Raw genomic sequence first — 27,416 nt, 5'->3', positions numbered from 1 at the left:
AAAAACCTGGGATCCACCCTCTCCCAACAGCGGCCACCAGCAGTCCTCATTCTTCCCCATCAGAGCCATCAACCAACACTGGGATAGTTCTGTTTTCAGAACTAGAAATTCACACACACTAACTTCCACCACCACTCCTGGCCCCACCTTCTGGTGGAAAAAGTTATCCTACCTTTAAAATAAATAGCAACCAAGTGCTCAGTTCTATGTAAAGTATGAATATTTATTTCAGGCTTTAGATCCCAATCCATTCCAAAAAGCAAAATCTGATATCTCCTCAGAGTAGCTGCAGCCTCCATGTTGGATGGTCTCACAGAGGCAGCACATTTCATCAGACTTAGCGAGAGTAAGTCCCTGATGCCCACCTCAGCCCAGACTTAGGAAGGGAAAGAAACAAAACTCACCACCACGGGGCTGAAAAATGCACACGCACTAATGTAAAGGAGCAGCTAAACCTTGGCAAATTGGCTTTTTTTTTAAGTTTGTTTTGTGGGTTTTTTTTATTTTATTTTATTTTATTTTTAGGTTTTGTTTTTTTTTTCTTTTTTCCCCCATTTTCTTTTGCTACCCAATATATGCAGCACTTGTGGACTCCCAGTAGGCTCCCAGCTTTAAACACAATGTCTTAAACAGACTAATTCTTCAAGAATCTAGAAACAGACAAAGGTGTTTTGCTGTGAACACTCTGCAGAGATGGGGTTTTGAGGGGTGGTGGCTGTTGGTTCAGAGCTAAACAAAGAATTCACAGCAGAGGAATGCCGAACAGCTGAGAAACACCTAAAGAAATGTTCAACATCTTTAGTCATAAGGGAAATGCAAATCAAAACAACCCTGAGATTTCACCTCACACCAGTGAGAATGGCTAAGATCAAAAACACAGGGTACAGCAAATGCTGGCGAGGATGTGGGGAAAGAGGAACACTCCTCCATTGTTGGTGGGATTGCATACTGGTACAACCATTCTGGAAATCAGTCTGGAGGTTCCTAAGTAAATTGGACATTGCACTACCTGAGGACCCAGCTATATCTCTCTTGGGCATATACCCAAAAGATGCCCCAACATATAAAAAAGACACGTGCTCCACTATGTTCATCGCAGCCGTATTTATAATAGCCAGAAGCTGGAAACTACCCAGATGCCCTTCAACAGAGGAATGGATACAGAAAATGTGGTACATCTACACAATGGAATATTACACAGCTATCAAAAGCAATGACATTATGAAATTCATAGGCAAATGGATGGAACTGGAAAATATCATCCTGAGTGAGGTAACCTAATCACAGAAAAACATACATGGTATGCACTCATTGATAAGTGGCTATTAGCCCAAATGCTTGAATTGCCCTAGATGCACAGAACGCATGAAACTAAAGACAGATGATCAAAATGCAAATGCTTCACTCCTTCTTTAAAAGGGGAACAAGAATACCCTTGGCAGGGAATAGGGCAGCAAAGATTAAAACAGAGGCGGAAGGAACACCCATTCAGAGCCTGCCCCACATGTGGCCCATACATATACAGCCACCCAATTAGGCACGATGGATGAAGCAAAGAAGTGCAGGCCGACAGTTACCATATGTATATCTCTCCTGAGAGACACAGCCAGAATACAGCAAATGTCAGCAGCAATCCACTGGACTGAGATCGGGACCCCTGTTGAAGGAATCAGAGAAAGGTCTCGAGGAGCTTGAAGGGGCTTGAGACCTCATATGAACAACAATGCCAAGCAACCAGAGCTTCCAGGGACTAAGTAACTACCCAAAGACTATACATAGACTGACCCTGGACTCCAACCTCATAGGTAGCAATGAATAGCCTAGTAAGAGCACCAGTGGAAGGGGAAGCCCTTGGTCCTGCCAAGACTGAACCCCCAGTGAACGTGATTGTTGGGGCGAGGGTGGTAATGGGGGGAGGATGGGAAGGGGAACAAGAATATAGAAGGGGAGGGGGAGGGATTAGGGGGATGTTGGCCTGGAAACCAAGAAAGGGAATAACAATCGAAATGTAAATAAGAAATACGCAAGTTGATATAGATAAAAAAAGTTAAAAAAAAAAAAGAATCAATACAGTGATGGAGGGAAGAATGCAAGGATTCAGACATTCTGTGGAGGGAACTTCCTCTCCAGTAAGGTCCATAAAAAGGAGCAAACTGAGATCTGCAAGAGGAGTGAGTCATCAGGGGCTGTTTGCTTCCCACCCCATGAGTAAGTTTTTGCTGAGTGGCCACTGGAGATCCCCACTTGCTTCCCTCCCTTTGGCCTGAGATGTCAGGGCAGTACAGGGAACTGAAGGAACATGTCACGACTCCTCATTTCCAGAATCATCATCATCATAACAGTTGGCATCTTCTTCTTCCTCGTCTTCGTTATCAATGTCGTCGTCATACAGGTTGTCATAAAGCAAATCTGAGCTGTTGTCATTGGAAGGCACTTTAGTTTTGATGCAGTATTCTGCCAGGGTTGTTCGGACCTTCACTCCATCCTGTTCTGCTTCAGCTTTCATGGCTGAGACCTGTTTTCTGGACAGAGGACAACATAGGAACATTTGTAGAGGTCTGTCTATCTAGAGAGGGTCTCAGGCTAACCCACGTGGCTTCGCCTCTATAATCCTCCAGCCCTTGGATGGGAGTGCTGGATTATTAGGGAAAGCCAGCACACTTGTATTAGGTGAGTCTTATAACTGTGCATAACCAAGACTCCCTGTCACTCACATGTCTCAGGCCACACAGAGCAGACATCTTGCATCACGCCAAGGCTCTCAACCATCAGGCACCTTCGTGTCATGGAGAGTCTTTGCCCTAACACTTCAGCCTTGTTTGCAGCAAGGTCTCCTTCGTTTGCTGCTGCAGAGATCAGGCTAGCTCGAGAGCATTTCAAAGCTCTGTCCTCTGCCTCCCATCTCCTGCTAAGGGTTGGGGATTGTGGACACATGTGCACTACTGGCTCTATATGCGGGTTCTGAACTCCTGCACACGTGAGCCAGAGGCCCAGCATGCTTAGTGCCTTGCATTCATGCAGCTGATTACTAGGCCAGACTTTCCCCTCACCCTCTAGGTTCCCCCAGTCACTGAGTCTCCCTGTGTCTGGAGTGGCAGGGCCGAATGCTAGGTAAGAGGTCCTGCATCAGAGCCATGCCCTGCATCTGTGAAATGTGCAGGGCTGTGGGCACCACCTGACCTTCACCCTTTTCCTGCTGGGTTCTGTTTTCCATTGTCCTGTGAGGGCTTGGCAGGTAACAGTTCTGCCACAAAATGGTGCCTGCCTAAGTGTAAATAGCTTCTCTGCCTAAGTGTAAATAGCTTCTCGCCTAAAGTACAAAAACAGCCATTGAGACTGGGGAGGCATGGCTACTGGAGAAACTGAAAAGAACACCACTTTCTAGAAGCTTCAATTTGTTGCCAGGCCTTGAACATGGATGTTCTTGTAGCTCCTACAGGCCTTTACAGTTTACACTAAATACCTTCGATTCTTGATATGACTCACTCACCCCAGTGGCTGACCACTAAACACAAGCAGGGCACAGGGATGGACACTGTAATCCCACTACTTGGGAGGCAGAGGCCAGATCTCTGTGTTCAAGGCCAGGCTGGTTTAAACTGCCTCGCACCCATGCATGTACACACACACACACACACACACACACACACACACACACACACACAGAGAGAGAGAGAGAGAGAGAGAGAGAGAGAGAGAGAGAGAGAGAGAGATACACACACAACCAAAACAAGCCCAGAAGTTCTATACTCCTGTCCAGTGAGTTCTCTTTACTTATTTTTTTTTTTTACTGTGCTTTGTTTCTGTTTTGGGTTCTCTTTCAATAGCTAAATTCATCAGGTTACTACTCCATAAATACAACTGAGAATTGTTCTAAAGTACGCAGAATATTGAAGTTTGAACTTAACCCCTTAGATCCAGAATGCCTTACCTAATGATCTCAGCGTACTCCTTGTCCTTTCCTTTGCTGTCCCTCCATTTCCTGAACATGACTGAAGCATCCACATTGGCTGGGGAAAAGGTGTTGGGCTCATTAAGCAGGGAGATTACACTCAGCACGATAGTCCTGAGAAGGAAAGAAGAACCCACAGTGAAGCTCCACGTCCATCATATCCACAAGCACAGTTTTTAAGAAACTACAGTTTTAAAGTTTTTCCCCTTAAAAAATTTCTGATGCAAATTTGAGGTCATAATATTTGATGACTTATGAAAAGTGGATTATGCAATTTTGTTTTCAGGGGCCAGTGAGATGGCCCAGCAGGTAAAGGAACTTGCCACCAAGCCTGCTGCTCTGCGTGGATCATTGAGTGAAAAGGACAGAGGACGAGAATGCCCCACAAGCTGCTTTATACTCCACGCCACAACATGCAAATATAAATACACACAGTAAATGTCATTTCTTTTCTTAGGACCAGAAGCCACTTCAACCACCAGAACTCCAGGTAGGCCACCCACACAGGACTACTCTGTGTCCCCAGAACCTCCCTGCTGGATCAGAGGCTCGAGAACTCAGCCCTGAACTCTAGTGGAGACCCCCCAGTTCAACGCAGGCCACAAATAACAGAAACCAAGAAACAAAATACCCATCCAACAAAGACAAACTCAGAAATCAAATGCTGTGCTCTAAGTGGACGTCTGCATAGAAGAATGAATATAGGTCCATAGCTACCACCCTGCACAGACCAAAGTCTAAGTGGATCAAAGACCTCAGCATGAAGTCAAATGCACTGAACCTGACAGAGGGGACAGTGGGGAGAGGCGTATGAGACAACTTCCTCAACACAGCACCAATAGCATGGGTGCTGAGATCGACAATTAGTAAATGGGACCTCATGAATCTGAAATTTTTCTGTAAGAAAAGGGACACTTTCAATAGGACAAGATGGCAGCCTACAGGAATAGAAAAGATTTTCACTAACTCCACATCCAACAGCGGGCCAATATCCAAAATTATATAAAGAACTCAAGAAACTGGACATCAACAAACCATATAATCCAACTCTGGGACACAGAGGTAAGCAGGATTCTCAATAGAAGAATCCCAAATGGCTGAGACACACCTAAAGAAATGTTCCAGCATCTCAGCCATCGGAGAGATGCAAATCAAAATGGCCCTGAGAGTTCACCTCACACCTGTCAGAATGGCCGAGATCAAAACCACAAGGGATGGATGGCTCAGGCTGGTGAAGATGAGGAGCAAGGGGAGTGCTCCTCCATTGCTGGGGGGAGTGTAAACATGTATGACAGTTCCTCAGAAACTGGGACTAGATCTACCTCAAGACCCAGCTATACCACTCTTGGGGATCCATCCTTCCAAAAGGACACATGCTCAACTATGTTCACAGCTTTATTCATAATAGCCAGAAGTGGGAAACAACCCAGATGTCCCTGAATTGAGGAATAAATAAAGAAATGTGATACCTTTATATAATGGAGTATTACTCAGCTGTTAAGAAAATGATATCATGGAATTTGCAGGCAAATGAATGGAACTAGAAAAGATAATCCCAAGTGGGGTAACCCAGACCCAGAAAGACATCGTGGAACGTACTCGTCAGGAAGTGCATATGAGCTGTCAAGGGCAAATGCTAATGTCCACAGACCCAGGAGGCTGGCTACATAACAAGTAGGGCTCTCCCTAGGAAGGGAAATAGGAAGGGAGTAGATTCTGCTGAGGAGGGAAATAGAGGGATCAGGGCACGGTGGGGGACACAGAGAGCACAAGGAGAGACTGCAGGAACTGGAGAGCATTTATGGGGTGATGTGGCAACCTAGTGTAGTGCAAGCTCCCCGGAACCCACGAGGATGACTTTAGGGAGGACTCCTAGTAACGGAGGATACGGAGCCTGAACAGACCGTCTTCTGTAACCAAGTGGTGGGCCTAGGACACCAACCCAGCCACAAGACCTTCCACCTACAATCTGTTCTTCCTGCAGATGCACCTGGGTAAAGGTGGCACAGAACTGGTGGGAGTGGCCAACCAATGACTGGTCTTCTTTGAGGCCCACCCCACAAGAGGAAGCCTATGCCTGACACTAACTGGACAGCCCAGAGACCTATGATGGGAAAACAAAACAAAAAACAAATGATTCCTAATGATGCCTCACCTACTTGTCATCAAAGAGGCTTCTTGGCAGCAGAGGGGACTGATACAGAGGCTCACGGCCAGACACTAAGGGGAGTGCCAGTCCAGGCTGGAGGTCTCCATCAGGCTCCTCCCTCACGAACCCCATAGAAATGGGGGAGAAGGAAATATGGGAGCCAGATGGGTCAAGGACACCAGGAGAACACAGCCCACAGAAACATACATACAGGCTCAGAGAGGGAAGTGACAATTACAGTCTGCGTGGGTATGTGCCAGGTTGTCTGTATGTTATGGTTGTGTAGCTCAGTGTTCTTGTGGGTCTCATCTCTGACTCTCTTGCCTGCTCCTGGACTGTGATCCTCCCACTGGGCTGCAAGGAGGGTTTGTGCCTGGTCTCAGCTGTTATACTTGGGAGGTCTGGTCTTACTCTGAGGAGAGAGGTGTCTGTGTGTGTGTGTGTGTGTGTGTGTGTGTGTGTGTGTGTGTGTGTGTGTGTGTGTATGTGAGAGAGAGAGAGAGACCGAGACAGAGAGAGGGTTGTGTGTGCGTGTGTGAGAGAGAGAGAGAGACAGAGAGAGACAGAGACAGAGAGAGGGGTGTGTTTGTGTGTATGAGAGAGAGAGAGACAGAGAGAGGGGTTTGTGTGTGTGTGTGTGTGAGAGAGAGAAACAGAGACAGAGAGACAGAGTGACAGAGAGACAGAGAGAGGGGTGTGTGTATGTGTGTGTGTGAGAGAGAGAGACAGAGACAGAGACAGAGAGAGACAGAGAGCGAGAATAAATTAAAAAAAGAAATTCTCAAATATGTTTCGGGGATAGAGAGAGGACTCAGTGGCTAAGAGCAAGTACTGTTGTTCTAGACCCAAATCTGCTATGTAGCACCCAACACACACAATCCCACATCAGGCACTCACACAGTTGCTAACTCCAGCTCCTATGGATCTGAAACCTCTGGTCTTTTTGGTCACATGCATATACCCACAGACAGATACACAAATGCATAATTAAAAATCAAATAGATTTTTTAAAAAACCTGTTTTCCAGCAACCATCTGGCTAAGCCACCTAGAAGGCAGGGAGGAGTCGATGTGTGCAATCTCAGCACACCTGAGGTGCAGGAGCCAGAGCGAGAGCCTGGCTCTCACAGAAACCAAGGGAGTCACAAGGGAGAGAGGGAATGGCATGTCTGCTTTGAGGCCAGCCTGGTCTACACAGCAAGTTCTTAGCCAGTCAAGGCCATATAGTGAGATCTTGTTTCTAAATAAATATTTAAATACATAAGTAAGCGAGTGAACTAAACAAATAAACAGAAAACAGCCTGGCCTTGTGTTTCCCTCCCCAGGCCATACCCACCCACCCCGAAGAGCATTGAGAAAGCAAAAAGAGCTCGTTCTTAAAAACCTGAGCGTAACCCAGGGATTGGTGGATGGGGTTTACAGGTTTAGTATAATCTGTCAGAGGTAAACTCCACACAGTGCTGCTGTCACTGACATCAGCTCTATATTCTACCCTGACTCTGCTAATTAGAAGGATCTTTGAAAAGGCAGACAGTAATACCAAAAGATAACCCAGTTAATACTGTCCTTATTGTATACTTCAACATGGAAAAGATATTTAGAGAGGACATCAGGGAAAGAATCCAGTTCTAACTGGAAGCAACACATGGTAAAAAAAAGTAGTTTCAATGGTTGACATATTGGGTCTTTCTCTTTATGCTGCTAAAGCAACTGTGACATTTTAATGGTGTCGGCTGAGCAGTGCTGGGATGCTGTTGCTGATGTTCCCAGGACATAATGCAAAAACAAGGATTCCCTGGTGAACTGCACAAAAGTGCAAAGTCTAAAAACTAAGACTGAAAGGCCAGCCTGGTCTACATAGTAAGTTCTAGGATAGCCAGAGCTATGTAGAAAGACCCTGTCTCAGAAACATCAGCAGCAGCAACCACAAAAGCCCCCTAAGATTGGGGAGGCATGCCTCTGGAGATCAAACAGCTCTCACGAAAGACAGGTAAGCAAAAAAGTAACTTAAAAATTTTGCATGAGTGTATGAAGTGTTGTGTGCATGTGTGTGCACACACGTCACATAGGTATAAAGGTGTCTATGTGAAACCAGTCTTCTCCTTCCACCTTTCCGTGGGCGCTGGGGATGGAACTCAGACCTCCAGGTTTACAAGGCAGGGCCTTGACTCACAGAGCTAAGCACGGTGGTGACACACACCAAGCAGTTGGAGGAAGAAGGCAGGACAATAAGGAGCGCAAACTTCAAAGTTAACATGAGCTACACAGACATAGCAACCTGAACAAACTACCCTGTCTCTCCAAAAACAAAACAAAACCCCTTCACTGTGCCCATTTTGCTGACAAATGCTTGCAGCAGACCCTGGATCTCTCCATTTCAACAGGTTGTAGAAGACCAGACAAGAAACTCATACCCGCATCTGTGGCTGCTGGACTGGGTCCCCCCATTCACACCTACCAAGACCACTTTTCCACCCTTTAGGAAAAGGAGAGATGACAGGTACTTCTGGAGAGGAGCTCAGAGAAAGCAGCTGTCAGGTCAGGCCACGGCAAGAACTAGAGTCGGTTTCTGGCCGTTTCCCACAAACAGGAGACAAAGGACCACTCACCAGCATTGTCATCATGGGGTTCCTGGACTTCAGTCCTTCAGAGATGGCAAAACCATCAAACTTCAGTAGATAACAACTGGATTTTTTTTCTTGTTTATTGCTCTACTCAATTCCCACAACCGTATGGACTCCAGCTCTTAAAAGGTTCCACATACTCTTTAGGTAACAAAAACCCACCCACTCACATGCGAACAGTCACAGATGTGAGCACAACTAGACCGGATTCAGAGTTTACTGACAGTGCCTCGGTCAGGCAGGCTGCTAAACGCTGACAGTTCAGCAGCAGTGCTGATTGGAAGATCACCTGTCCATCTGACTGTCTTTCACAGGTGGCATCATTACACCTGCTGAACATTTGGGAGGCAGAGGCAGCAAATACATGGCAAAGCAGTCTGCAGAACAAATGCTTGGCCAGCCAGAGCTACACAGGGGACATAGCACTTCCACAAGTAACCCTCAAACAAATCTAGCAATTTACCATCTTTAGAAAGAACCTCCAGGGCTGGAGAGATGGCTCAGTGGTTAAGAGCACTGACTGCTCTTCCAGAGGTAGTGAGTTGAAATCCAAGCAACCCACATGGTGGCTCACAACCATCTGTAATGAGATCTGATGCCCTCTTCTGGTGAGTCTGAAGTACAGCTATAATGTACTCATACATAAAATAAATCTTTAAAAAACCTTTAAAAGAGAGAACCTCCAAAGCGTGCTGGTGCGTGCCTGTAATCCCAGCATGCAGGAGATGGAGGCCCGAGATCAAGGTCAGCTAGGCTAACAGTAAATCCCTGGGTTTATTTTAAACAAACAAAACAAACAACAACAAAACGAAACCTTTGTCTCAACAAATAACAGAAACAAAAAAAAAAAAAAAAAAAGAGAGAGAGAGAGAGAAAGATTCGCCATTGTTGCGAATCATGAGTGGACACGTTCCTGACTTGGCTCCCAAAGACCAACAGGTAGTGCCAAGCAGACAAGGCGGTTTCAGACTGAAGTAACAACCAACATCATGCAGCACAGAGACACAAGACCCAAGAGAGTAACCAGCTCTAAAGCAAAGGGACAAAGGCCGCAAGCACCCTAGGGCGTGACTCCAGAGCCGCCCAACAACAAAACAGCCTGGAGAGAGCAGAACACACCTCCCTGTTAGGATAAAGAGCTCTCCTCCCCTCTCTCCCTTCTCTCCAGAGAGGATCTTACTGTAGTCTTATCTTCATTGTGTAGACTGGGCTGGCCTTGAACTCACAATCTACAATCTCTACCTCTTGAGGGCTAAGATTAAAAGTATGTGCCACCACAAGTAACCAAGGAAAAATAGTGTGACTTCCTGGTAAACAGGAGGAATACAGCAGCATCCAGGAAGGGATGTAATGATTAAAAATCTCGTTCCAGGCTTTCTATCAGGGCAGAGGCTTATTCCCCAAAGTAAAGAATCAGAGACATGGAGTCAACACTCAGCCTCTAAAAAGAAGCACCACCAATACAGGGAGACCACTTCCTCAAAGCCAGGGTGTGCACCAGCCCTGCCTGAGTAATAAGCACCACACTCACACTTCAAGGGATAACCAGGATGGGGGTGTGTGACCAACTTTAAATGAACTCTTAAAGACTTATCCTCAGGATACCTCAAACTCCACAGGACCAGACTGGAAATGTAACAGAGACCTACAGTGTTCATCCCTACACTAGGTGCAGGAAACAACAGAAGCAGGCATGGCCGCATCCCTGTAATCCCAGCACTGGGGGGCAGAGGCAGGTGGATGTGTGTGAGTTCAGGGCCATCTGGTTTATAGCATCACTTCTGCTGGGGAGTCCCTGCAGGTATCACAGCTGGTGGAAACTGAACCTCAAAGACATGAGGATGAAAACTCACTACAACCTTACTTAGTCAGTGATGCTGGACCAAAACTTCCACAAAGTCTGATCCTGTGGCTTAATCTTTTTACACAGTTGAACACAGTAAAACCTGATGTAAACCAGGGGTTGGGGTGTGGTCTCCACATGACAAGTCTCACAGCAAAGCCTTGGGGACAGCTACATAAAAACTCCTTTACGGATGCCCGACCTCGGCAGAGCACCTGAGACCTTCTCTCTGAGGATCAAGGCTACCGACTGGGAACAGGACACGGGGCCCAGAGAGGATTCGTAATAACCATAGGGTGGATTCTCATGATGGAGAACGCAGGGAACTTGGGTTTCTTTCCTAAGGATGAGTCCTCCTCATTGAAGGCAAAGCCCAGGATTAGAGCCGAACACACTCTGAGGATTTGGGTGGAGGCTGGCTCCTAACAGGATAGCAGGGGCCTCTGTTTCTCTCACTCCAGGATTCTGGGTAACCAGCCATCATCCTTCTGTCCTCTGAGGAAAGCAGGCCTGTGCACTTCACCGGCCTGGTTCCTGCAACGCTTCCTTTAAGCTTTGCCTCCTAACTACCCTTGCACTGGGGCCAAGGAGAACAAAGTGATGCTGCCCTGGTGAGGACGACAGCTGCTAAGTGACTAAGGGGTGTGCAACACACAGTCAGAACACAAGCGGGGAGCACAATTTCAAACTTGTAAGCTGTTTGTTGCTAGACTTTCTCAATCCTTTCAGACCACAGCTGACCATGGGAAACAAAGTACACTGTCTGCTCACCTGCAGCTCACAGTAGCCTGGGAAGCAGAACAGGGCCCTCTCAGGCTGCCTCCTAGACACTTGATTACCTTAGAGTGGAATAAATGAAACTTTCCCTACTTAGTCTGTTACCATAGTCCCTATTCAAAGCCTTTGCTATACAGGGTTCTTCTCAAAGCAAAGAAGTAGAATGCATTTAAACAAAATGTTTAAAATATTTTTCATGTACTCAGCATTCAGATTAGATGTGCCATGTGGAGTGGACTGGGGCGACACACGCATGCAGCTGGCAGCTATTCTGCCCTCTGGCAGGGGGGGCAAATCGTCATCTCCCACCTGACAGCACACAGGGCCCCAGGCAGCTCCCTGACAGGTGCTGTGGAGCCGCTTTGCTTCCTCACTGACTCACGACTTTCAGCACCAGGGGAGCATAACAGAGACTGCACCTCACAGAAGCAACAAGTCTTTACCTTCTCTTTGTCTGCACCCCACCCCCCCCAAGACAAGCTCTTCCTGTGTGGTGCTGGCTGCACATGTATTATGTAGACCAAGTTGGCCTCAAACTCACCGAGATCCTCCTGCCTCTACCTCCAGAATGCTGGGGTTAAAGGTGTGCACCACGACACTGTCCACGAAGTATATTTCTTACTACATCAAAACCATAACTAGTTGGGCTGCCTAAGCTCCTCAGAATCACCCAGGTGGGGTTGGCAAGTTGGATGGAAAAAAGGAGCCTGCTACCTGATGAACAGAATTGGTTCTTGATGGAAAGAGAGAACTGATTTCCATAGCTCTGGCCTCGGACCTCAGCACCTGAGGTCTGTCTGTCTGTCTGTCTGTCTGTCTGTCTCTGTCTGTCTGTCTGTCTCTCTCTCCCTCCCTTTATATATACATAACACAATTTAAACACAAAAGTTAAGGGATCTAATAAGGAGTAAATTCTAATGTAAGAAGAAGAAGCAGGGGCTAGACAGATGACTCAGTGGTTAAGAGCACTGATTGCTCTTCCAGAGATCCTGAGTTCAAATCCCAGCAACCACGTGTTGGCTCACAACCATCTGTAATGAGATCTGAGGCCCTCTTCTGGTGTGTCTGAAGTACAGTTACAGTGTACTTATATATAATAAATAAATAAATCTAAAAAACAAAATAAATAAATAAATAAATAAATAAATAAATAAGAAGCAGATGAGGAAAATCAGAGTCCCAACCAGCACTGCTCAGGGAGTCAACACTTCAGACTGATGCAGGTGCATGTGTCAGTCAACTAGGAACTGCACACATTACAGAATCAGATGCTCCCCTATCCCAACTCCATCTTCAGTTACTGTCAGTACAGGCTGATGTGATGAGTCCACTGCCAGCACTGTGCACATCCTCCCTACGCCCATGCCCCATGCCCTCCTATAAACCTGAGCCGTCACAGCTGCTCTCTCTTATCCCCACTCAAAGGCCATCACCTTTCACGTCCCCCAACTCTCCAATAAATCTGTTGTGTGAGGTCTGTTGCATGATGTGAATTCTGCAGTATTCCTTAGCATGCTGGTCACCAGGATACACTTTTACCTTGAAAGCCGTCCAACACACCCTCATGCAATAGCAAGAGAGAAAGTCACAAACGCAGGAAAGATTCTGTTCACAGATTCAAACAGAATGAGACACACCACATATACGCCCAAACGAAGATTCAAGGAGCAGATGTCTGTACTCCCTGTGTATGCGGGAGGTTGAAGTAAGAGATTTACTTGAGTCCAGGAATTTGAGGCTGGTCTCAAAAAATAGCCAGGTTAGTGGTGGAACACACTTTTAATCCCAGCACTGAGGTGGCAGAGGCAGGTGGGATCTCTGAGTTCCAGGACAGCCACAGGGCTACAGAGAGAAAGAAACCCTGTCTCAAAAAATGAGCCCACCAACTAACCAACAAATAAATGAAAGCAAAACACAACACAGTCCACTCCATAGAACACCTTACCTCACATTCTGAGGAGGATTCCACCTTTCAGAGGGCAGCTCTCCACAATGTGGGTCATCTACGGGCAGATGAAGGATTGAAATGCATACATCTCCATTCTACAAGACAATGATACAATGTTCAGTAAAATGTAAGAGACTGATACAAGCAAGGTGCAACCCCACACATCTGCAACCCAGGCGGAGGCAGAAGGGTCTCAAGTATGAGGCCCAGCTGGGCTACTATACAGTCTCTCTCTCTCTCTCTCTCTCTCTCTCTCTCTCTCTCTCTCTCTCTCTCTCTCTCTCTCTCTCTCTCTCTCTCTCATGTGTGCTTTAACCCCATGCCTTGGTAGATATGAGAGTGTCAGCCTGGGCTATACAGCAAATTCCAAACCAGCTAGGGCTACAGGTAAGAATCTGACTCTAATAAAACAGAACCAAAAACCCAAAAATGTGATGAAGTTTTTTATTAAAATTTCTCCATGCTCAGTTTCTAAGTTGAAGTAGAATTAAATATTATAAAATTTTATTTGGACCGGGTATGGTGGCACATGTCAGCACTCAAGGAGACAAGAGGCAGGACGGTCATTCCAAGTTTGAGACAGCCTGATCTATATACATATTAAGTTCCAGGCCACCTAGGGCTATTATTCCTCAAGCAGAACAAAACATATGGGGTAGTCTCCAAGATAGATGTCTGTCCTGTCTGTAGCATCATCTTTCTGAAACAAACAGAACAAGCAAGCAAGCATGGTACCTGCTAAATACACGGTTACCAACTGACTGCTGTGCTATACGATTTGCATAATGCATAAGCACTGTAAGAGCAGATCTAACAAGCACAGTCAATACGTCAAACACACAGCCACAGGGAGGTATCTAAATAAACATACTCAATAGAAAACAGGTCAGTAAAACAGTCATTTGTTTCTTTTCTCCCCCTACCTTCCCTTTTCCTGTTGTTTTTTCAAGACAGGTTTCTCTGTGTAGCCCAGGCTGTCCTGGAACTCTGTAGACCAGGCTGAGCTCAAACTCAAGAGACCCACCTGCCTCTGCCTCCCGAGTGCTGTGATTACAGGCATGGACACCACTGCCCGGCAAGTTATTTGTTTTTTAAATCTCAAGGATGGAGATAAGAGTTAAAAGTTTTTGAACTGATTATATATATATATATATATATATATATATATATATATATATATATATATATATATAATGTGAGGTATAAAAATTATTATGTATAATCAAATTAAAATACATGCAGACGGCTAGACGGTGGTAGCATAAGCTTTTTATTCTAGCACTTGCAGAGGCAGGGGGATCTCTGAGATTGAGGACAGCCAGGGATACACAGAGAAAGCCTGTGTAGAAAAACTAAACAAACTACTTCTTTGTATGTGTGAGTAGCCCGTGTGAGGGAGTCAGTGGTGACCACCCTGTCATTTCCTCTCTGCCTTATTTTTTGAGCACGAAGATAGTCAACTACAAGGCTTAGCTAGGAATCCTCCTGCCTCTGCCTACACCTACACCGCACTGGAATTAGGTCTACACTGCACTGTCTCACTTGGCTTCTCACAGGAGCTGGGGACGGGAGCTCAGCCCTCATGTCTGCACAGTAATCACTTCCCTGAGGCATCACCCAAGTGCAAAGCACTTTAAAGTGTGTGTGTGTGTGTGTGTGTGTGTGTGTGTGTGTGTGTGTGTTGAATTTCTTAAATTATATGTATGTACTGGTAGGAACAGAGGGAGGGAAAACTGTAGTTGGGATGCACTGTATGAGAGGGAAAATGTCTCTTTGTATGAAAATGTCTGTCAATCAGCTGGTCTTACTATTGCTGTGACGGAACACCGTGACCAGAAGCAACTGGAAAGGGCTTATTTGACTTACACTTCCTCAGCACTGTTGGAGGAAGTCAGGACAGGAACTCAAAGGAGGCAGGAGCTGGTGCTGAGGCACGGAGTGGTGCTTCTTAACTGGTTTGTTCCTCATGGCTTGCTTGGCCTGCTTTCTTATGGAACCCAGGAGCACCAGTCACCCCCAACACAGCAAATGGGCCTTTCCCATCAAGGGTGCCCTGCACACCAGGCCCAGCCTGACTGCCGCTCTGGGGCCACTGCATGTCCCCATGTCAGCCTCTGGGAGCTGAGCAGAGATGAGACAGTAGAAGGCTGGCTAGACAGTGACGTGCAGAGGGGCTTCTAGTGGCAAAAGCTTCTGGAGAGCGTTCTCTTCCCAGGCAGTGTTACAGCTCTTGTGTGACAGATGCTCTCAGACAATGGAGTAATTCTCACACATCTTTATTGCTATTGGCTTGGTCTGAAATGTTTAGGGACGCCTCGTCTCTATGTGGAGGCACTGACCCTCCATGACTGATGGCCACAATTCTCTCCATGGTAGGCTGTGGCTATGAGACCAGGGCCTGGTGACAGGAGCAGGCAAAGCTCCTAATGTTTGTCCCTCGTGGGTCCCTGGGTTTTCAAGCCCACCTCGATCTTACTAGGCTTCCTCTCACAGTCCACTGTCCTGCAGTGTCCAGCAATCAAATCTTTAAGTCAAAAAATAACATGGAGAAATGGCTTTGATATAAGACCTAAGTTCAGTTCCCAGCACCCGCATCATGCAGCTCACAACCACCTGTAGCTCCAGTAGGTCTGATCTCATTGTCTTCTGCAGACCTGCACACACAGGTGTACACACGTACACACACACAAACACACACACAAAGGTGTACACACGAACACATACAGGTGTACACACAAACACACAGGTGTATACACGCACACACACACAGCTGTACACACGCACACACAAACACATAGGTGTATATACGCACACACAGGTCTTCACACGTACACACAAACAGGTGTACAAACTCACACACACAGATGTACACAGACACAGGTATACACACGTGTACACACACACACGCACACACACACAGGATTACACACACAGGTGTAGACACGTGTACACACACAGATGTACACACACACTCTCATACACACACAGGTGTACACACACAAGTGTACATACTCACAGGTGTACACACACAACTGTACACATGTACACACATGTGTACATACTCACAGGTGCACACACACAACTGTACACACACTTGCACACACAGGTGTACACACACACAGGTGTACACACACACAGAGTAAACTTTTTTTTTTAAATTTCATTTTACTTTTATGTGTTCTGCCTTCATGAACATCTGTTTACCACATGAGTATAATGCCCATAGAAGCTATAAAAGGGTGTAGAAGTCACATACAGCTGGCTGTGAGCTAGGGTGTGGGTGCTGGGAACTGAATTCAGGTCATCCAGAAGAGCAGTGCATGCTCTTAACTGCTGAATGTCTTCCCAGCTCCAGAAATTACAAACAAGCAAATAACCAGACCACCTGCTGTATCTGGTTGAAAGCCTGAGGCTGAGGCAGTTCTAAGTTCTCCTAAGGAAGCTACTCTGCTGCTTTGTTAAGAGGACATAGTGCCTGTCAGGCTGCCTCCCAGGTAACCATAGTTATGCCCCAGACTGATGCTGCTGTCAGCTTTGGTCAGAAAAGCTCCCTTCTGCAGTAGGCTCATAACTTGTCGCCTCAGTCACAAACAGGGCATCTACATCCCCCTCCTCAAGTGCTCAGCAACCACAGGTCAGCAAGGCGGTAAGCAGTCTTGGGAGCCTGGAGCTGACTACTGCACATGACACGCAGGTGTTCTCGTGCACTCACAGCAGCTGTGAATACTTTCATGTGCCCTACAGGAAAACACCTGCCAATATCCTGTCACTCAAAGGGCAGAAACTCAACAAGCCCCACACTTCCTTGAGCTTATAGTTAATGGCTGTTAGGGAGGAAGAGTTTCTTCAATGCTAAAATCCTGGTGTCACTAGTAAGGTGCCCAGGCACTGTCAGCAAACACAAGCAATCCATTTACCAAAACAAAAACAAGGCAGCAACAATAGCAAGAAAAAGTGGACAGGGTAGAAAGAGGAGCAGCTGGAAAAAGGAAAAGAATGAGAGAACCAAAGTGGGACAAGAGGGAGTAAAGGAAGGAATATGATAAAAAATTATATCCATGTATGAAATGTATGAAACCCATTCTGTATAGTTAATACTTTTTTGGTTTTTTGTTTTGTTTTGTATTGTTTTTTGAGACAGGGTCTCTTTCTGTCCTCAAACTCACAAACCTACTCTTTGGTTGGTTGGTTGGTTTTTTCGAGACAGGATTTCTATCCTGGACTCAATTTGTGGACCAGGCTGACCTAAAACTCACCTGCCTCTGCCTCCCTAGTGGGTGCTAGGATTAAAAGTGTGCATCATTACCCCCAGCCACAAAACTACTTTTGTAGAAGCAAGAACGTATCCCTTTAAAAAAAATTTAGGGCTAGAGAGATGGCTCAGCAGTTAAGAGCACTGACTGCTCTTCTGGAGGTCCTGAGTTCAAATCTCAGCACCCACATGTTGGCTCACAACCATCTGTAAAGGGATCCAATGCCCTCTTCTGGTGTGTCTGAAGACAGCACAGTGTACTCACATACTTAAAATAAGTAAATCTTTAAAAAAAATCTTTAGATGAATTTTACTTACTAAACTTTGGTCTTATCATCATGCCTTGGCTAGCTAGGAGTTCTATATACACTAGACTGGAACTGAACTCCTTGAGATCCATTCATCTCTGCCTACTGAGTGCTGGGATTAAAATTCTATGTTACAATGGCTGGCTAGAGTAACTGGATTGGACATGGAGGCACACATTTGCAATCCTAACACTTGAAAAGCAGAAGCAGGTGAATGGCTCTAAGTTCATGCCAGCCTAGTTTACACAGTGAGATACAGATCTGTCTGCTATCACTACAGTAAACTGTTTCAAGTAAACTCAAAAAAGCGAACAAAAAGTCAGAAAAGTCTGGGAACTGCTGGGCTGGAAGTAGAAATCAGTATTAATGTGCCCCAGCACCACAAAAACCACACTCCAGTGGTGCTTGTACATTCACAGGACTATGAATTAACGTTTTTAGAAGCTTTCAAGTTCTATCACACCAGTTTAAAATACTCTGCTTGGTGTTTTCCCCACTCCTTACCTCCCCAGACTTCTCACTACCATCTTGCTCTTCTGTTGAATACCTGGACCTTAAATACAAATGTAACCATACAATATGCAAGCCTTTCTCTGACTTCTTTCACTTTCCTGCATGTTTCAGTTGCCTCTCCTTTGTGACCCCCTGCGTGGATGTGGTGAGCTGGTGCTGTGGGGACACTGGTGTGCGCAGTGCTGAGCTCTACACTTGTGTGCTTGCCTACAGCGTGTGCTTCTTCTCCCTTACAGCAGAACTGTGGGTTAGATGTGAGACCCGTGTTTACCTTTGTCTAAGAGCATGTCCACTGTCCTGTGCGTTACTGGCAGTGTGTGGCATCTGCAGTCCTTGTTCCTCAGATGCAGCTAGCCTAGGCTGATGTGATGTGTCCTTCAGTTCATTCAATAATTGTCAGGTTCTCCTTGTATTTTCCTACAGGTTGTTGCCCAGTCGGGCCTAATCCTCTTACCTCAGCCTGAGTATACATTTGTGGCTAACTTTGGCTACTTTTCAACTAGGTTAATCTTCTTACTACTGAGTTTTTTGAAATTCCTTAAAGAACTTTACAGACTGAGCTGGCCTCAACTGCAGGAGCCCTCTTGCCTCTGCCTCTAGAGTTTATTTCTGAGCAGATTTTGAACATTTTTATCATCTGTTGTTGTTGTTCATGGAAATGCAACTATTAATAAGTGTGCTACTTCCCACTTGTGCTAATCTTAACAGGGAGGAGGTCAACTGCTCTGTGGACAAGGACTGACTAATGTGGATGTTGGAGGGGAAGGGGAATCACCCCTGGACAGGTTGTTAAGAAGGCTAGCTGAGCAGGCCCTGAGATATAAGCCAGAAAGACTTTCCCCATGACCTCTGCATCAATCAGTTCCTGCCTTGGCTTCCCTCTCTGGACAGTGACCCAGAAGATGCAAGCCAAATAAACCTTCTCATAGGAATCTGTGGTGGTTTATCACAACAGAAGCCATAGAAAGTACACCACTCAACGAGTGTGGTGTCATGACCGGGCATCACAGTTCCTGCCTACAATGTCAAACCTTGGGAAACTGAGGAAGGAAGAGTGTGAGTTAGAGGCCAGTGTGGGTACCAGGCCAAAAACTCCAGTAATTACACACGTTCTCAATCCTTGGTAACAAGTTTCACACTCTACTTCTCTCTCGATGTCGATTTGGCTCTACCTCTAGATCTCATTTCTCTATAAATTTTATGGGCATCTTGCTGAGAGAGAGAGAGAGAGAGAGAGAGAGAGAGAGAGAGAGAGAGAGAGAGAGAGAGAGAGAGAGAGACTTACTTTGATTGGAGATTTATGGATCATTTATGCCAAATACTCTCTGCCCTCTTACAGTTGTCTTTTATTAGGAACTCAGCTGGTGAAGCACTTGCTGTGACATCGTGAAAACCTAAATTCAGTCCCCAGTGTGCACATGAAATGCTGACTGTTGCTGGGTGTGGTGAGGTGGTGCTGATGCACAACTTTAATCCCAACACTCAGAAGGCAAAAGCAGAAGACCTCTATGAGTTCAAGGCCAGCCTGGTCTCCAGGATAGTCAGGGCTACACAGAGAAATCTTCTTTTGAACAAAGAAAAGAAATATCTAAGTGTCATTTTTAGATAAAATAAAAAATAAATACATGAACAGAGTTGAGTGCCATGGCACCCCTGCAATCCCAGGGCTGATATAGAGAAAGGTGTATCCCTGGGGCTGGCTAATCAGCCACCCTTAAGCAGTTGGCAATACTCAGGCCCCATAGAAAGACCCTAATTCTAGGATCATATTCACCCCCTACACCCTTTCTTCTTTTCCCTAATGCTGGTTCCCTTCCTATTTCCTATAGTCCCCATTCTAATTTTATGTCTGTCCGTCTCTTGCTTCATTACTGTTTCTATTTTTAAGATTTGGATATGTATGAGAAAATTTTTGTTTTGTTTTTTGTTTTTCAAGACAAGGTTTCTTTGTATAGCCCTGGTTGTCTTGGACTCACTTTGTAGACCAGGCTGGCTCACAGAGATCTGCCTGCCTCTGCCTCGAGTGCTGGGAATTAAAGGTGTACAGCATGACAGTGGCTCAAGAAAACAAAGTGTTTGTCTTTCTGAATTGGGCCTATTTTGTTTACTCATTTCTGCTCATTTTCCTACAAATGACAGGACTTTACTTTTTTTTTTTGGTTAGATAATATTCTGTTGTGAGTCTATAGTACATCTTCTTTTCCCCATGTATGTTTCTGCTGTCTGTCTGTTTTGGAGTAGGATCTCACTACATAGTCCTGGCTGGCCTAGACCTCTACAAGTAGATCAAGTGGCCTCTATTCAGAGCTATCCCACCTCTCCCTCTGCCTCTGCCTCCGCCTTCAGAGGTGCAGTGAGATTAAATGTGTGCACCACCACGCCTGGAACTGGCACTGACCTGCTGCCTCTGCTTCTCAGTGCTAGGGCTTACACTTTGCTGTGTGTTTGAGACAGAAAGCCCTATGTGACCTGGGTACTTGGTAAGCCCAGGATAGAATCCTCTTGATTCCATCAAAATGCTCTAACAACAGAAATGTCCTACTGGGTCCAGTTTATGTGGCATTGGCAACTAATGGGCATCTAACCTGGTTATGTACCTAACTGTTGTGAAGTTAAGGGAAGTGTAGGCAGGCAGGGATCCAAACTGTATTTAACCCTGAGTTTCCTGGGTACATAGCAAGCAACTAGCTCACATCACAGTTCCAATTTTTTGAGGAACGTCCATGTTAATTTTTACACCATCGCACATGCCCAACCAACAACCATACGAGTTACTTTTTCTCCACAACTCTGCAGCCGTGTCCTTTTCCCCTTCCTGTCTCTTTAAAAGTTTATGTGTATGGGAGTCTTGTTATATTATGTCTGGGCAGGACATGGTGGTATACATCTTTAATCCCTGTACTTGGGAGGCAGAGACAGGTGGTCTGTATGAGTTCAAGGCCAGCCTGCTCTCTATATAGAATCCCAGGCTAGCCAAGGTGAATACTACGACCCTCTCTCAAAAAATAAAAAGTTCTGATTATGTGATAAAAATGTACATGTATGGGGCTACAGATATCTCTTGGTAGTTTAGAATGTTTGATGTGGAGCTGGAGAGATGGCGCCACAGTTAAAAGAGCACTGACTGCTCTTCCATAAATCCTGAGTTTAACCCCAGCCACCACATGGTGGCTCACAACCAACTACGATTTGAGCTGATGCCCTCTTCTGGCACACAGGGGTACATGCAGATAGAACACTTATGTAAAATGAATAAATAAATCTTTACCAAAATAAGGGAAAAAATGAATACTTAATGCCAGTTACTGTAGAAGACCTGAGTTTCTCTCACAACACACACAAAGTGCCTCACACCTCTCTGGTTTTAGGGGATCTGATGCCCTAACATGTCTGCACGAACACGGTCTATAAGCATATATGCAGGCAAAACACTCACATACATAAAATAAAAATGACCCAAGGCAGGGTCTCTGTTTGGTCCTGGACATCCTGGTACTCTCTTGGTAGAGTAGACTGATCTCAAACTCAGATCCACCTGACTCCTGAGTGCTGGAAACTAAAGAGATAAGAGATGCACTATCGCTCTCCAGCTAAAATAGAATTTTAAAATGTGTATTAGAAGGATACCATTTGTCCCTTTGAAGAAAGAAAAAAGCTTGTCTGAGCCAGGAATCCCAGCCCTCAGAAGTCAGAGCCAGGCAGATCTCTGTGAGATTGAGGCCAACCTGGTCTACAAAACGAGTTCCAGGACAGCCAGGGCTACACAGAGAAACAAGGACAACAACAGTGCACAGTTCTCCGTCCATGGCGGTACTCATGTGTATGAGTGTTTCCTGTCCGTGTGCTGGGTGTGCAGCCGGTGCTTGCGGAAGACATAAGTGTATTGTATCTCCTGAAGCTTGAGTTACAGATGGATGCTGGGAATCAGACCAGAGGCCTCTGCAAGAGCAGTCGGTGCTCTTAGCTGCAGAGCCAGCTCTCCAGCCTTTTATGGTCCTTGTTAAAGGCCAGAGAGTAAAATGAACACAAGATAAATGTCAGCCTCCTTGGACAGCAGAGTGAGCTACAGACCTGCAGCCCCACAGCTGAGAGTTCTCCCATCACAGGGAGCTGCACCCTCAAACCCTCAAACTGTGACTCATCTGTAGATTCTTCTGTAAAGTATTTTGTTTACAGCAATATAGAAAGCAACTAGCTTGGGCAGTGATGACAATTTTTGGGGGGAAATAAAATAATAAATAGGGCGAGGAATGTAGTACACAAGTGTAAGCCAGCCACTGGGGAGCTGAAGCAGGACTGCCCTGAATGGAAGCTGCCTAAGCCTAAGTGTACATGTGTGTGTGTGAGTGTGCATGTGTGTGTGTGTGTGTGTGTGTGTGTGCGTATGTGTGTGATGCGTGTTTGTGAACATGTGTGTGCTGAGTGTGTGCATATGTGTGTATGTGTGCGATGAGTGTGTGTGATGAGTGTGTGTGCGTGTGTGTGATGAGTGTTTGTGATGAGTGTGTAATGAGTGTGTGTGCATGTGTGTGTGTGATTGTGTGTGTGCATGTGTGTGTGTGATGAGTATGTGCATGTGTGTGTGATGAGTATGTGTGCAGGTGTGTGAGTGTGTGTGTGTGATGAGTACGTGTGCAGGTGTGTGAGTGTGTGTGTGATGAGTGTTTGTGATGAGTGTGTGTGTGTGTGATGAGTGTTTGTGATGAGTGTTTGTGATGAGTGTGTGTGTGTGTGTGTGTGTGAATATACATGTGCATGAGCGTGCACAGGGTGACGCAGGATAATGAAAACAGCATTAAGGGTCTACAGGGAGCTCTTTCAACAGCCATTCTCAAAACAAGGGCAAGAAGCCTCAGCCCTTAAGCACTGGCTGCTCTTCAGAAAACCCTGGTTCATTACCAATACTGCACGGCAGCTCAAGGGACCTCACACCTTTCTTCTGGCTCCACAGGCATTGCACATATGTGGTACACAGTCGTCCACACAGGCAGACGTCCATAAACATAAAAAGATAAAAAACCAAGATCCACAGCCGAGTACAGTGCTCTCACCTACGAATTCTCAGGATCTGGAAGGCAGAAAGAACAGGCAGAGGCAGGACTACAGTGACTTCACACCAACCTGGGCTACTGTGACCCTGTCTCAGTCTTACTCTCCCCAAACCCGGAGCACCAAACAAAAGGGGTATGTGAGGATACAGCGTTGGGGTACATACTTTAACTCCCACCACTGGGAAAGACTAAGCCAGGACTCGAGGGTGTGCATTACCCAGGGCGATGCAGTGAGACACTGCCTCAAAATATCCAAAGTGTCAACTGTTTCTGAAACCTCTTTATCCTTTAAACTTTGTGTATGAGTGTTTGACTTCCTGTGTATCTGTGGTGCACATGTGTGCTTGGTGTCCATAATGCCAGAAGAGGGCACTGGATTCCCGGGAACTGGAGTTACAGACAGATGGCTGTGAGACACTGTGTTGGTGCTGGAAACTAAACCTGGATCTTCTGCAAGAGCAACAAATGCTCCTAACCATTCAGCTATCTCTCTAGCCCCATGTAACCTTTTTAAAATCTAAAGTTGTTGCAAAAATCATTTTTAAAAGTTTATGTCAGTGGCTTTTAATGTGGCTAAAACATTTAGACAATGAGAACAAAACATACAAATAGTGCACCAAATCTTAATTTTTTTAAGAATTTTATATTTAGAATGTCCATGAGTTTAACAACAATGAGATAGTTAATAACGTCTCTGGTTTATAAGGTCATAAAACTGCCACAGTATAACCTGTGTATGAAATCCTAGTGCATTATCTTTAGACTTGTCAGTTGATTCCTAGTTAGGATAAATCATTAAAGCTAGTATTACAGAAATTACAAGTTCTATAAGATAGTGGATATTTCTATCTTCCACACAGAGAATAACTCGATTTAGTAAAACCAACATAGTGAACAAGAACAATCAAGAAGTGAAGCAGAAAAGTGATTCCGTCTGTCTCACGCTCGAAGCTTTGCTGCCCCAATAACACCGAGCAAAGGCTGGGCCCAGGGATGTGCCCACTGTTGCTGGGATAGGATGTTCAAGTCCAGCACTGGCAATGTAACAGTGGAGAGAAAGGGAGAGGGAACGGAAAAGTTAACACAAATGACTTGCCAGTTCCAGGATTCAAATATATGTCTTTTCCAATTATATCTCACTACTATCAGACAGCAAATGCCTGGCTTGTTTTGTCCAAGCTAGCCTTTAGGTCCTGGGCTCAGGCTCTCATGATAGCAGGCTTTCCCATGCACTGTAAGCTGAGGTTCTGGGGTGGGGTAGGGTGAAGATGGTAATGAATATTTTATTTAAGTCATCCTATCTATAAGGTTTGTAGTCATTTGCATAAAGACAACAGTCCAAGTAGATTCCAGTTGAATGCTTTTGAGCACAGGAAAAATGTAACTAGAAAACTACTTAATAAAAAAAAAAGAAAAAAAAAAGAGTCTCACTATCTAGCCCTATCTGGCCTGGAACTCTCTAAGCAAACCAGGCTAACTTTAAATTCACAGAGATTCACCTGCCCTCCAAGTGCTAGGATTATAGTGTACAGCAGCATATCCTGCAGCCAATACATTTCTTAACTGTAAATAACAGTACAAAATGGAAAGGAATCTTTTTTTTTCCCTCCAGAAGAGAGCAATACAGATGGTTGTGAGCCATCATGTGGTTGCTGGGAATTGAACTCAGGACCTCTGGAAGAGCAGACAGTGCTCTTAACCTCTGAGTCATCTCTCCAGTCCTATGCAGAAAGGAATCATACTGGGTAGTATAATTACTGATTGCAAACCCACATTGAATTTATTTTGTATTTAAAGATCCATCTTTAACCCTGCAGATAGAGGAATTGGTTCTAAGCATGAGATTGCCGGTGTTACAGACATTGCAGTATCCACCCCTGGAGATTCGAACACCGAACGAGAACAACAGGAACTCCACCTGGATTCTCTCCAAAAGCCGGGTGCACTCTTAACCGCTGACTCATCTCTAGGGCTCCAACTAAATTTCTTTTTGTTCCGTGTTTCTGCCTCATTTTTATAACTTTCATAAACATAGTATTTTTAAAAGAATTAAATTCACAATTATTACAGTAAAGTTTACAGCCTTTTTGGCCATAACAATACTTAATAAACTATAATCAAAGTTTGATCCCCACACACCCCCATACACGGTTTCTCTGTGTATCCCTGACTATCCCAAAGCTCTCTCTCTAGACAAGACTGGTCTCCAATTGAGATCCACCTGCCTCTTCTAGGATTAAGTGTGTGTGTTTGTGGGGGTACCACAATTCGAACTCCATCTTTTGCTGTTTGACACGTCTGGATTTATTGGGGGAGAGGTGCCATGGTGTGTGTAGACCAGAGGACAACTCTGAAGAGTCAGTTCTCTCCCTCCACCATGCAGCTTCTGGAAACTAACTCAAGCTGCCAGGCTTGGTGGTAGGCGCCTGTTCTGGTTGAGCCTTCATGCAGTGCCTTAGTGTTATGATTATGTTAAATACTAAGAGAATATCACAGGCGCTGTTTCTGGAGAGGTAACCACACATCACTGTTGTCATGTGTATTCTAGCTAGAAAAACAAAAACAAAACTGTGCGTGCCCAGAACCCACTTGGGAAGCCCCGAGGACAATGAAAGACAGCCTGAAATCCATCAGGAAAGTTGTGTCAAACCCAAATTAACCAGGAAGTGCAATGAAGACACCTCACAGGAGAGGGTAATGCACAGATTACTCAAGTACTGTCAGGTGCAGCCCGAAGCTAAGTATGTTTCATGTTTCAACCACCAGTTCTCCTAGAAATGCTGTCTTCAGGACATTAGCTTGTTCACAGAAGATTTATTCCAAGAGGCTCGAATGCTCAGCTGTAACCCCTGACAGGAAGCCAGTCCAAATCAAGTGGATAAGTTCTCCGCCCCAAAAGCCCAGTCGCGCACAGCAACAGGTAACCCTCATTATGAGGGCTAGGGACACACACACAAATACATTTATATGACTTTATTAAACTTTTAAAATGCAAATGTTAACACACGAGCATTATAATCTTAGTAAGCTGCTAAGGCTTAATCTTTAACTGGATTATAATTACTACATATTATAATTAAACCAGACACTACAAAGTAGGAGTGCAAAAATCATGAATATTTCCCTGTAGTTAGAGCAAAACACACTTTTCTGAGATATCCAATCTACTTTAGAGGTGGGCGGGGGCTGTGCTGTTCTGACTGGGCCCAGATCCTTGTGCATGCTAAGCAGATGCTCTACCACTAAGCCCCCCTCTCTAGTCCAAACCACTTCTTTTCTGTGTGCTGATGATCAGACTCAGGGCCCTGACTGGTAAAGCCCTAACCTCTTGTTAAAGAACTAATCTGAAAAAACAAAACCAGACAGTTATGACAATGTCTCTTACATCATAGATGTTGGGGTGTCACATTTTGGTCAAGAATCTGAAGGTAGGTGGTGAATATGGGTAGTCAATAGGAAATTTAACATGTGCCTGAAAGAGAAAGACGATATGCTAATAAACAAAGCATTATTCATTTGCCTAATAATTCATTCTTTTATATCCCAAATAAACAAACTTCCTTTCTAATAAGAATAAAGTATGTTCTAGTTATTAGCATGTTCTTTTAGCATCTCATCAAATACTGATATTAAATTCCCCAACCCAGAAGAATGAAAGGTAGGCTGTGCCCAGTGCTGAGGCTGCTGCTGCCAGGCAAGGAGGGACCCAGACCACGGCATACAAACGTGCACTCTGCAGCCACACCCGTCCTCATCCTCTGGCTACTGTTCTTATGCCAGACAAAACAACTGATACGGTTTTCTAGTAAAGATTACAGAATCAATACATTTTCTTTTTATTGCCATCATGCAAACATTATCCCCCCAATGAGAAACAATGCTGCTGCCCCCTTTGGACATCCTTTCCTTCCAGGGGTTTTCATTACACACTTCCCCACCCACACCGAGCCTCGAGACTCCAGTTTACCTTCCAAAGCTCATAGTTCAAGCTCATACGCAT

The 27,416-nt window shown here is 45.2% G+C and overlaps 1 pseudogene; it reads right to left on the bottom strand.

Moving 5' to 3' along the window:
* Positions 1–2,066: 2,066 nt before the first annotated feature.
* On the bottom strand, positions 2,067–27,416 carry LOC148004500 (ubiquitin-conjugating enzyme E2 R2-like; annotated as a pseudogene).

Source organism: Rattus norvegicus, chromosome 7 (assembly GCF_021556685.1).
Source record: "Rattus norvegicus strain SHRSP/BbbUtx chromosome 7, alternate assembly SHRSP_T2T, whole genome shotgun sequence".
Classification (NCBI taxonomy): domain Eukaryota; kingdom Metazoa; phylum Chordata; class Mammalia; order Rodentia; family Muridae; genus Rattus; species Rattus norvegicus.
This window is presented reverse-complemented; position numbering and strand designations above follow the sequence as displayed.